Consider the following 12,922-nt stretch of genomic DNA (forward strand, 5'->3'; position numbering starts at 1 on the left):
GATCGTTCCACTGCACTCCAGCCTGGGCAACAAGAGTAAAACTCTATCTCAAAAAACAAACACAAAAACAGAAACTGGCTGGGTGCAATGGCTTACGCCTGTAATCCCAGCACTTTGGGAGGCCGAGGTGGGTGGATCACCTGAGCTCAGGAGCTCAAGACCAGCCTGGGCAACATGGTAAAACCCCGTCTCTACTAAAAAGTTAGCCAAGTGTGGTGGCGTGTACCTGTAGCCCCAGCTACTCAGGAGGCTGAGACATGAGAATCGCTGGAGCCCCAGAGGCAGAGATCACAGTGAGCCGAGATCATGCCACTGCACTCCAGCTTGGGCTACAGAGTGAGAACCTGTCTCAAACAAACAAACAAAAACAAACAAACAAAAAAAGAAACTGAAAATAGAAGCACCATATGATTGATCCATCAATTTCACTCTTGGGCATATACCTAAAAGAAAAGAAGTCAATACATCAAAAAGCCATCAGCACTCCCATGTTTATGGAGGCACTATTCACAATAGTAAAAATATGGAATCAACCTAAGTACTCATCGATGGATGAACGGATAAAGATAACATGGTACATTGACACGACGGAATATTATTCAGCCATAATCCTGTCATTTGCAGCAACGTGGATGGAACTGGAGGTCATTATGCTAAGTGAAATCAGCCAAGCACAGAAAGACAAATATCACATGTTCTTACTTATATGTGTAAGCTAACAAAGTAAATCTCATGGAGGAAAGAGTAGATTAGTGGTTACCCGAGGCCAGGAAGGATGGGTAGGGAGCAAAGAAAAGTTTATTAATGGCTAAAATACACAGTTTGATAGAAGAAACAAGACCTCATGTTACATCAGTAGGATGACAATAATCTACAATAATCTATTGTGTATTTCAAAATAGCTAGAAGAAATCAAATGGTTCAAGAATGAACAAAAGACAAATATTTAAGGTAATGGATACTCTAAGTACATTAATTTGATCTTTACAAATTACATGAATGTATAAAATTATCACATGTATCCTGAAACAATGCAAATCTATTATACATCAATAAAAAAAATTTAAATGAATTTATACCCACTCCAATCCACCAAATGTGTCCTTTAGAGTCTTAGCCTCTCAATTTTGCTGTTTGGCTCCTTCCATTCTTGAAATCCCAACACAAATCTCACTCCTTGCCTGAGGATCATAAGCGAACCAACGACTTCACTGGCAAAGACCAAAGTGATTCATTCAAAGCTATTTGATTTTGAGTGGCCACAAAGTGCCAGGCGCTGTTCTAGGTGCTGGTAACACAGCAGTGAAGGAAACAGGCCAAGACCTTGCGCTCATGGCATCCATATATTAGAGGACTTACTTCTCTGAATTTTCATGTTTACTCTTCCTTCCATTTGTTTGTTTGTGGGTTGTTTTTTGTTTTTGTTTTGAGACAAAGGCTCACTCTGTCACCGAGGCTGGAGTCCACTGGCACAATCTCAGCTCACTGCAACCTCTGCCTCCCAGGTTCAAGCGATTCTCCCACTTCAGCTTCCTGGATAGCTGGGACTATAGGTGTGTGCCATCATGCCCAGATAATTTTTTGCATTTTTAGTAGAGATGAGGTTTCACCATGTTGGCCAGGCTGGTCTCAAACTCCTGACCTCAAGTAATCCCCCTGCCTCAGCCTCCCAAAGTGCTGGGATTACAGGTGTTAGCCATGTGAGCCACCACACCCAGCCTACTCTTCCTTCCATTTATTGGGCTGCTCTGTTTTCTGAGTTACACTTCCATATATGGGTATGTATGACATTATGGTATGCAGGGGGAAATCCTTGTCTTATAAATGTTAATAGAATTATGATGAATGTTTAGAATTGCAGTTTTATCTTGGAGGATATCTCAGGTGATCACCTTGGAGCTGGTTCTCCTGAAAATCCCCTTGGAGAACTCGTTCATACTGAGTCAGCACCTTTCCTGAAGAGGGCAGTGACCTGAAAGGCAATAAAACTAGCATTCTTGCATCAAGAAAAAGGATTACAAAGCCTTAAACACAGGCCTGCTATTTAGCTGTCAAAAAGTCCACAAGGCAGTCAAATGTGTAGCCAACTAATGGAACTTGTCAACTCACAGCTTATCATCCACAAAAGCAATGGAGGAATTCCTCTAGTTATTGATTCTCCTTGACAGAAGCTTGACAATGGCCTTGGTTCATTTATTATATTGGTTAAGTAATTGCACAAATTAAGAAGACTGCTCTGGGGACTTACAGTTTCATGATACAATCAAGAGTATTGTTTGCTATTAAAATTTTGTGGGTTCCTGATTTAGGAATCAGCTAATGAATCAGCTAATTCTATATTAGTGTCAAGGTGATGAGATGGAAGTGTAACAAACAGCCTGGTGCAGTGGCTCACACCTGTACTCCCAGCATTTTGGGAGGCCGAGGCGGGCGGATCACTTGAGGCCAGGAGTTTGAGATCAGCCTGGCCAACATGGTAAAACCCCATCTCTACTAAAAATACAAAAATTAGCCGGGTGTGGTGGCATGTGCCTGTAATCCTAACTACTCGGGAGGCTGAGGCAAAGAATCGCTTGACCCTGGGAGGCAGAGACTGCAGTGAGCCAGGGTCACACCACTACACTCCAGCCTGGGCAACAGGGCAAGACTCCATCTCAAAAACAAAACAAAACAAAAACAAAAAGTCAAAAAAACAAACGGCTGGGTGCAGTGGCTCACGCCTGTAATCCCAGCACTTTGGGAGGCTGAAGCGGGTGGATCACCTGAGGTCAGGAGTTCAAGACAGCCTGGCCAACATGTAGAAACTCTGTCTCTTCTAAAAATACAAAAAAAATTAGCTGGGTATGGTGGTGTGTAGCTGTAGTCCCAGCTACTTGGGAGGCTGAGGCAGGAGAATCACTTGAACCTGGGAGGCAGAGGTTGCAGTGAGCTGAGATCTCACCACTGCACTCTAGCCTGGGCGACAGGGAGAGACGTCGTCTCAAAAAAAGAAAAGACCTGTAATCCCAGCACTTTGGGAGGCCGAGGCGGGTGGATCACTAGGTCAAGAGATCGAGACCATCCTGGTCAACATGGTGAAACCCCGTCTCTACTAATACAAAAAATTAGCTGGGCATGGTGGCGCGTGCCTGTAATCCCAGCTACTCAGGAGGCTGAGGCAGGAGAATTGCCTGAACCCGGGAGGCGGAGGTTGCGGTGAGCCGAGATCGCGCCATTGCACTCCAGCCTGGGTAACGAGAGCGAAACTCCGTCTCAAAAAAAAAAAAAAAAAAAGAAAAGAAAAGAAAGTGTAACAAACAATTATTTGTACTTCCAGGAGTAAGCTGAACTGTGATGAATGAAGCAGCTGGGGTCTGGATACTACCTTAATCTATACAATATAATAGAGCTACGTCAAGAAATAAGGCTTCTGAAGAGGCTGATGATTTTGATTTGGGCATAAATTGCAATTTGTACTTAGTGATAAGATTTCTGATATTTATCTTCTCCTTTCTTTGGCAAGTACACGAGATAAAAAGTAACTAAAATGAGTCCACTGTTTTTCTTCAATATTTACAAAACTATAAAACTCTCAAACTGGCTTTACTAGACAGGATTAGATAAATTTGGGATAAAGTTAGAATGATTTACATTTCTAAAAGAGGACACAAAACAAGAACCGTCAGTTTAAAGAAAGCCCATTTTTATAACACATTGACTAGGCTAGAGATTAATGAATGCTGTTCAGAATGAAAAAACTTAATAAACTTGATGACTGGAAAACTTGTTCCATCATTCTCCCCTTTGTTCCACAGACCATATTATTCAGCAGAAGATGCTTTGCAGAATTGCAAAACATCAGGAAGTCAGTTAACGTAACCAGGCTGCTAGCATTGCTTTTAAATGCCACACCACTCTGCACAGCAAGCCAACTATCCTTTGAGAACTAGCCACATTCTTGGAATATGCTTGACCCCCAAGAGTAAGAGGGACCACTGGGGACTAACTGCTCTTCCATAGTCCCCCGCTCTTCTCTCACAAGTAACACCTTGGACATTGCAGATTAATTACAACTTTCAGCAACCAGAAACCGACACCAGAGTACAAAATGGCTAGTGAATGGAAAGAAGCGAAATGCCCTGCCTTTTCAAGGTGGAGCCAAACTCAGGAGCCCACTGAAGACACTGCAGTCATTTTACAGAATCAGACACTTGCAACCCTGTAGGCCCTTGCACAGTGCTTCAAGAAGACAGAATGGGATAGGACGGTAAAATAGAACAGAGGGGCTTCAACTTCATGGAAATAGAGACCAAATCTCTTTTTATCTACTTTTATCTCACCATTATCGACCCAGGTGATAGCACAGTGCCTGGAGCAGGGTAGACCTCCATTGCCATTTTCACACCTAGAGGTTGCACAATGAGTACATGCTGAATGCTGCTGAAGTGACAAGTGAGTGGGCCTGAGGGGGAGGCCAGGCGAACGCCATCCACAAAAGCCCCAAATGGCACAGCTGCCCCCAACTTCCTCACACTTCACTGCAGCAGGGCCCCTTGCACCTAATGCCATGAAGATTTGTTCCACTAGATTAAAAACAGCGAGGCACGTTTAACAGGTCCAATACTACATAAGGCATATTGTATTGCTAGACTTGCAGTCTTGCCAATGGCTAGGTGTTTACATCGCTTAAGAAGATAGCTCTTAGGCCAAGAGCGGTGGCTCACACCTGTAATCCCAGCACTTTGGGATACCAAGGTGGGCAGATCACCTGAGGTCAGTAGTTCAAGACCATCCTGGTCAACGTCGTGAAACCCCATCTCTACTAAAAGAACAACAACAAAAAATTGGCCGGAAATGGTGGAGCACACCTGTAGTCCCAGCTACTCAGGAGGCTGAGGCAGGAGAATCACTTGAACCCAGGAGGCAGAGCAGTGAGCCCAGATCGCGTCACTGCACTCCAGCATGGGTGACAAGAGTGAAACTCCATCTCAAAAAAAAAAAAAGAAGAAGAAGAAGATAGCTCTTTGGATTTGCCTCTCCAAATCTTTGGGTCTAGCATCAGCACTCCATTTACAATCATATTGAATTTCTTGGTATCATAGAAAAAAACTCATCAGAAAAAAAGCAAATGCTATTTTCTTATTTAAAAATTTAGGCTGGGCATGTTGGCTCACGCCTGTAATCCCAGCACTTTGGGAGGCAGAGGTGGGCAGATTGCTTGAGTTTGAGACCAGCCTGGGCAACAGCAACATGGCGAAAGCTGGTCTCTAAAGACAAAAAAAATACACACACACACACACACACACACACACACACACACGCAAAAAATTAGCTGAGCGTGTTGGCACATTCCTGTAGTCCCAGCTACTCGGGAGGCTGAGGTGGGAGGATCCCTTGAGCCTGGGAGGTGGAAGTTGCGGTGAGCGGTAATCGCACCACCCTACTCCAGCGCCAGTGACACAGAGACCCTTCTCAAAAAAAATAAATTTTAAAAAATGTAGCGCATTTTCTCTCATGCACACCCATACGCATGCACACACACTTGCAAAATCAAAAACAACAACCAAACCCTCCTGTTCCAACGGCTCCAGTCTTCTCTCTTCTCTATGCCTGTTGCCGCTCCATCTCCACACTGCTCCCGGCTCCACCTCAAAGCACGTTCTGTGACTGAAGAACAAGTGGAGGCATCTCCCACCCGCCTCCTGTGAGTCTCCTACAAGCACACTCTGCCCCGGGCATGCAGTCCCAGGGGCTTGCTGGGTTTCCCTTATTGGTCAGCCTTCTTATAGAGCTGGTCCACCCTCTGCAAGGGGAAATGAAAGGTATCTACCTCTCACCAGTGGTTGTCTTGCACCTAGCATATAAGATGGTCAGCCCAATTAGCAGACTTGGGCCAAAGGACTTGGGCCAAAGGACCTGGACAAAATAAACTCACTGTGGGGCTTGGGACATGTGCTACTATAACACACCCACATGAGACACACACAGGCGTGCACACACACAAAACTACAAATATGATTATTCAGCTGAATTATATTGGTGGTTTCCTAATACCCAAATTCGAATCCCGGCTTCATTTCGGAATAGTAACTTTCCCACCTCCCTGCATCCCATCTGCTTCAGTATTGTACCAGGACACCCTCATACCTCAACCCATGCCAAGCCAACAAAAATTCATGACTCCAGTCCTACCTCTCATGCTTTATTCATTGCCTCCGAAACCTGGTAATCCCACCCTCATTTTCTTTTCCTGCCAAATCCAGCACTTCCTGGGAACTTTCCTGATGTTTCTCACCTTTACAAACAATTGGTGCCAATTTGTCACATTGCCCAAGCTGCATCATAGCCCGTTCTATGTTTTTAACAACCAAGGCTTTGACTTGTAGCAAAGGCCTTCAAAGCACCACTGCCTGTAATAGTTTGTAAGCAGCTGGAGATGGATTGTAATTAGTCTATTGTGCAAATATCTGACCAATAGGTGACAGGGCAACTGACTGAGACACTAGAACAAAGTTCCACCAAAATACAACCTTCCAGGAAATAGAAAATGGGGACTCTGCTTCCATCTGTGAGTGCGTATGTGTGCGAATGCCAATAATTATCACACTAGGGAGGAGAGGGGGAGCCCCCAGCTGGCCACTAGGCTACAAATACTGCCTCTTCCCTCTCTCATTAAAAAACAAAAATAGGGCCAGGCACAGTGGCTTACAGTGGGATTACAATGCCTGGAACCCTAACACTTTCAGAAGCCCAGGTAGGAGGATCACTTGATGCCAGGAGTTGAAGACCAGCCTGGTCAACAAAGCCAGACCCCGTCTCCACATAAAAAAAATTAAAAACTTAGGTGTGGTGGCACATGCCTGTAGTCCCAGCTACTTGGGAGGCTGAAGTGGGAGGATCCCTTGAGCCCAGGAGTTTGAGACTGCAGTGAGCTATGATTGCGCCACTGCACTCCAACCTGGGTGATAGGGTGAGAGTCTAGCTCTTAAAATAAAACCAACAAACAAAAAATTGGCCATGTGCAGCGGCTCACACCCGTAATCCCAGCACTTTGGAAAGCCGAGGTGGGTGGATCACCTGAGGTCTGGAGTTCGAGACCAGCCTGGCCAACATGGTGAAACCCCAGCTCTACTAAAAATACAAAAATTAGCCGGGCGTGGTAGCAGGTGCCTGTAATCTCAGCTACTCGGGAGGCTGAGGCAGGAGAATTGCTAAGGCGAGGTTGCAGGAGGCGGAGGCTGGGAGGCAGAGGTTGCAGGGAGGCGGAAGTTGCAGTTAACCGAGATCACACCACTGCACTCCAGCCTGGGCGACAAAGCAAGACTCCGTCTAAAAACAAAAATAAAAAATAAAAAGCAAAGAATTACAGAGGACAGATTTAAACGTTGAGACATTCATCCCATTGATTAGGCTGTCGTCTTTCCTGCTCATTTTCTTAGCCAAAATTAAAGTACCTTAGCAGCTTTGCTTTTTCCCAGTTACAGTCGGCTTCCGCTCCGTGGTGCTTGTTTGGACTTAGGGGTCCGGAGTGAGGCCCCAGGATTCCCCAGGTAACTTCCTGGGCGCCAAACAGGCTGCCCAGGCAGCCCGGAAGACCAGAAGCTTCAACGCAGCCCAATCCCCAGCCCTGCGCCTCCCCAGGTCGGAAAAGGAGGAACCCGTAGGGCGGTGAGAAAGCTTTTTCCCCGCCCGCTGGAAGCCCAGTGAGGGCGCGCAGGTACTGGGAGCGGAGACTTCATTCGCCCACCCTGCAGTGCCACGCCCCCGAGCGCGAGGCCTTCTGGGAGTTCTGATCCCGGACGACCTTAGGGTGCTACAGACTGACAGTGAACTACAACTGCGGTGGCGACTCCGCCTCCCGGGGGCTGGAGCTCCCCAACGGCCAATGAGACGGGACCACGTGAGCCTCCAAAACACCCTGAGGTGCGGGCGAGGCTGCTGGGCGCTCACTTCTCTGCCCCGCCGGCTGTCGCCGCGCCCCTCCCTGGCCCCTCCCACATCCCCGGTTACGGCCTCTAAATGTAGCATTTGCGCCCTCATCCTTCACAGCCTTGATTTTCCAAAGATAGGCCTGGACTTTTGCAAACAGGGGCTCTCCTCCTTCTTGAGTCTTTCTGTAGTGTCATACCTACAGGCTACTGGAAATTACACCGGTGACTTGTAGGATCCCGGCGTAAACAGACGCTGCTTTCGGAAATCTGGCACCCTACACGGTCCACAGTTGCAAACACAATGACCAAGACCTACTTCCAAGCTGTCGTCAGTGTACTGCCCAGTGAGGCTGCAACGCGTGCACCTCTGTGGAAGGCGCCCACCTTTTCCCCAGTCCTTCTTTCACTTAGCACCCTATCAAAATGGAAGAATCCCTGAATGAACCCATTTCAAGTTTGAATTGTGGTAAAATATTGCAATTCCAAGTGCTGGTTGCCTACAGCTTCCTACTGATTTTGGCTGGTGCCTAAAAAGAAGGTACCCCCCAAAATAAAATAAAATTTAAAATTAAAAAGGGCCCAGAAATGAATGTCTCCTGTGTCAGCCCAGTAAATAGTTTACTTTCTTTTCTTTTTGTTTTTAGAAACAGGATCTTGCTATATTGCCCAAACTAGATTAAAACTCCTGGGCTCAAGTGATCCTCCTGACTCAGCCTCCCATGGAGCTGGGACTGACTATAGAAAATTTAAACATTTTCTGGTTGACAGTTGGTTGAGTTTATCTGAAGACCCTGGATCAATAGAAAGGAAATGTTCAGGTTAAAATAAAGGATTATGGAGACCAAGTTTTTATTGTGCAGAGGAAGCTCTCCAATAGCAGACTTCAGAGAGAGCAGGTTGTAAAATGTTTCTTATTGGACCTAAAAGGGTGCCTGGCTCTTAGTTGATTATCTCCTGGATCTGGAAAGGAAGGAAGGAAAAAAAAAAAAAGGTGGGAAGCCAGACTCGGTGGCTCACATCTGTACTCCCAGCATTTTGGGAGGCCGAGGTGGGCAGATCGCCTGAAAATACAAAAATTAGCTGGGCAAGGTGATGTGCATCTGTAGTTCCAGCTACTCCAGGGGCAGAGGGAGGAGGATCTCTTGAACCCAGGAGGTGGAGGTTGCAGTAAGCTGAGATTGTGCTACTGTACTCCAGCCTGGGTGACAGAGTGAGACCCTGTCTCAAAAAACCAAAAAAAAGAACAACAACAAAAAAGATGGGGGAGAAGGGGATTCTCTACAGAATGTGGATTTTCCCACAAGGGACTTCTTTGCAGGGCCATTTCAAGATGTGGCAGATAAACATGTTTTGGGGTAAAATATTTTTATTTCTTCCTTCTTATGCTAGAGTCAGATTGGAAAGTAAGTCACAATATACAGGGTTAAATAAAACCCATCTGATGAGAATTTATGGTTTGTAGGGCATGACTCCCCAGATTTCTTAGGAATTTGGGCAAGATAAAAAAATCAGAGCTTAGTCCTCTGGTGTGTGTCATCACACCCGGCTAATTTATTTTACTTTATTTTATTCTTTCAGTAGAGAAAGGGTTTCACCATGTTGGCCAGGCTGGTCTTGCACTCCTGACCTCAGGTGATCCTCCCGCCTTGACCTCCCAAAGTGCTGGGATTAAAGGCATGAGCCACCAGCCCAAAACAGAATGAGTGTTCTGATGAGCTGAGCAGAGGAGGTTGGCTTTGTAGACAGAAAAACGCTGAGGAAAGTATTAGTAGAAGCGGAGAGCAAAAAGCAGATTGGTCCTTTCAAAGTTGTTTTCCTTCTACAGGTTTGAGAGAAGAAAAATAGCTCCAAGCATTCTGAGCTCTGTAAAGTGTGCAGGACCAGAGAGACAGGAGTGTGAGATTTCATTCATGCCTGCCCCAAGCCCTCCCACGTTGTTTAAAGCAATTTTGTTCCTGACTAGCTGCCTCACCCAGTACCTTCCTGTTTCTGGAATCTGTGATACAAAGAACAACATATAGTCAATCAATAGCTTACATTATTTTAATGTGAATTATTGGTAAACAATTTAGGAACTGTCTCTTCTTGTCCTTTAAAAATCCCAGCACTTTGGGAGGCCAAGGCGGGTGGATCATGATGTCAGGAGTTTGAAACCAGCCTGGCCAACATGGTGAAACCCCATCTCTACTAAAAATACAAAAATTGGCTGGGCACATTGGCTGGTGCCTGTAATCCAAGCTACTCAGGAGACTGAGGTAGGAGAGAGAATCACTTGAACCCTAGAGGGGGAGGTTGCAGTGAGCCAAGATCACACCATTGCACTCTATCCTGGGCAACAGAGCGAGACTTCTCAAAAATAAAAAAAAAAGAAAAAGAAAAAAAAGAAACCCGATCTCTACTAAAAATACAAAAAATTAGCCAGGTTTGGTGGCACACATCAGCTACTAGGGTGGCTGAGGCAGGAGAATCCCATGAACCTGGGAGGCAGAGGTTGCAGTGAGCTGAGATGGCACCACTGTACTCCAGCCTGGGTGACAGAGGGAGACTCTGCCTCAACAACAACAACAACAAAAAAAAAAACCTTGAGGTGGTGAGTCCCTGCGTTCCCAAGTACTTGGGAGGCTGAGGGAGGAGGATTGCTGGAGCCCAGGAATTAAAGGCTGTGGTGAATCATGATGGTACCACTGCACTCCAGCCCTAGGCAGTGGTGAGACCCCATCTCTAAACAAAACATAATTTTAAAACCCTACTTGTAATTGTTGCTAGTCCCCGTGAATAGTCACTGGGCAACTTGAATGTATGCTCCTGGGATGCAATCTGAAGCTTGGCCCACATAAATTATTTATATTAATTTTGATTCAGCTTCTTCCTTTTAGGTAGACAGGTTAAAGCAGAGGGGGCTTTCTTATCATGTTTATACCAGTGGGCCAGAGGAGGTCCCCAAATGCAGGTGGGACCTTGACCTTGGCCGGTGTCCAAGGTCTTGACACCATCTTGAGAATGAATTCAAGAATGAGAGAGGAAATAGTGAAGATAGGGAGATTTACTGTAGAGTGAAAAGTACACACTCAAGAAAAGGGAGTGCAGGAGTACTCAGGAGACAGTCACACACAAGGGGGTTTGGGGCTGCTACCTTTATGGGTTTCTTTAATCAAGGGGCTGAATATTCCTGGAAAAAGGCAAAGATTTCTCAGAACTGTGGTGCCACCCATTTTTACACCAAATATGGGTGTTTGCAGAGCTGTCATGGTGCTGGGGGTGTGTGTTTAGTATGTTAATGAGTGCATAATGAGGTCCTGGGTGAGACCTAGGTCACTCCCATGCCATGCTGGGTCTAGTCAGTCTTAGCCAGCTTGGTCCACACCCTGGTTTTTCAGGGTCTTATCAGCTCATAGCTTCTGCAGCTATTTCAACGGTTTCCTTTTGCTGGTCATGTGAAACCGCTGCCTAGAATATTCTATTCTCCTGTGACCACCCTGTATTATTTCTGTCTCAATGCCCACTAAAACTCTCCTTGTGGGGAATTGGGTTATCTCTGTCTCTCCTGATTTCTTGGAAGATCAAATGAACAACTTAGGTTTGGCTTAGTGGTGTGGAACTTCAGTACGAGTGGCTTCATTTTAGTTTCAGCTGTTGAGCCAAATAGCCTCCCATCAATTTTATCTAATAGACCGGTTGCAGTGGCTCGTGCCTGCAATCCCAGCACTTTGGGAGGCCTAGGCAGGAGGATCATTTGTAGCCAGAGTTCAAGACCAGCCTGGGCAACAAAGCAAGAACCCCATCTCTACAACAAATAAAATAAATTAGCCAGGGCCAGGTGTGATGGCTCACACCTGTAGTCCTAGCACTTTGGGAGGCTGAGGCAGGTGGGTTTCCTGACTTGAAGTCAGGAGTTCAAGACCAGCCTGGCCAACATGGTGAAACCCCATCTCTATTAAAAATACAAAAATTAGCTGGGCATGGTGGCAGATGCCTGTAATCCCAGATACTTGGGAGCCTGAGGCAGGAGAATCTCTTGAACCCGGGAGAAGGAGGTTTCAGTGAGCACCATTTTATGTTTATGTATTGCACCACTGCCCTCCAGCCTGGGCGACAAGAGCAAAACTCCATCTAAAAAATAAATAAATAAAAAATTAAAAAACAGAAAACTCTCTTTTACCAAATTGTTAAGAGATTCTCTTGATAATTTGAAAGTTAATGTTTTACAATTAGATCTTTAATCTATCCAAAGCTTACTTTGGTGTGTAGGATGAGACAGAAATATAAATTGCATTGTGTGTGTGTGTGTGTGTGTGTGTGTATCCTCCCAACACCATTTTTTGAACTGTCTTTACTATTTAAATGTATCTATCATTTATTATATTCCAAACACATATATGAGTCTGTGTCTTGAATTTTTGTTCTATTCCATCAATCTTTTTTCACTTTTATTGTACTAATAGGGTTTTAACTACTGCTGTTTTATTTTATTATATTGTAACATAAATCCTTGTTATTCTTTCTCAAAATGATCTTGAATTTACTCTCCTATATGAATTTTACAATAAGTTTTATGTTCCAAGAAAATCTTGTTACTTTGGTTGAGTTAGCATTGAATCTATAGATTAATTAAGAAATCATGACTATCTTTACAATATTGAGACATTTTATCCATTAACATAGTATAGCTTGCTATTTAGTCAGATTTCTTTTTATGTTTTTCACTAAAGCTTTGTAGTATTTGCAGTAGTACTCTCACATAGTTTTATGGAATTTATTTCTAGTTACTTTATAGTTTTATTTGTTGGTTTAAATGGGACCTTCCCCCCACACCCAGTTGGGTATTGCTGGCATATAAGAAAGCTCTTGTTGTTTGATAACTCCCCACCAAGCTATATTCACTTGCCAATTCTAATAGTTTCTCAGGTGACTCATTTGGTCTAAGTTCACCTTCTTGTCTTAGCTCAGAATAAGTTCTAAACGACAATTTATTAAATGAATTCTTTAAATGATTGATGATTCTGTAGATACCT

At 44.8% G+C, this 12,922-nt stretch overlaps 1 long non-coding RNA gene across 1 annotated transcript; it reads right to left on the reverse strand.

Moving 5' to 3' along the window:
* Positions 1–780: 780 nt before the first annotated feature.
* On the reverse strand, positions 781–7,597 carry LOC135277436 (uncharacterized). The gene is made up of 2 exons (XR_010345034.1): positions 7,434–7,597; positions 781–1,972 (listed from the first exon to the last, which is right to left on the reverse strand). It is a non-coding gene; the product is annotated as an uncharacterized LOC135277436 (long non-coding RNA).
* Between the last annotated feature and the right edge of the window lie 5,325 nt (positions 7,598–12,922).

The sequence above is a fragment of the Aotus nancymaae genome, unplaced genomic scaffold (assembly GCF_030222135.1).
Source record: "Aotus nancymaae isolate 86718 unplaced genomic scaffold, 86718_ANA_hifiasm-v0.15.2.pri h1tg000032l_0, whole genome shotgun sequence".
Classification (NCBI taxonomy): domain Eukaryota; kingdom Metazoa; phylum Chordata; class Mammalia; order Primates; family Aotidae; genus Aotus; species Aotus nancymaae.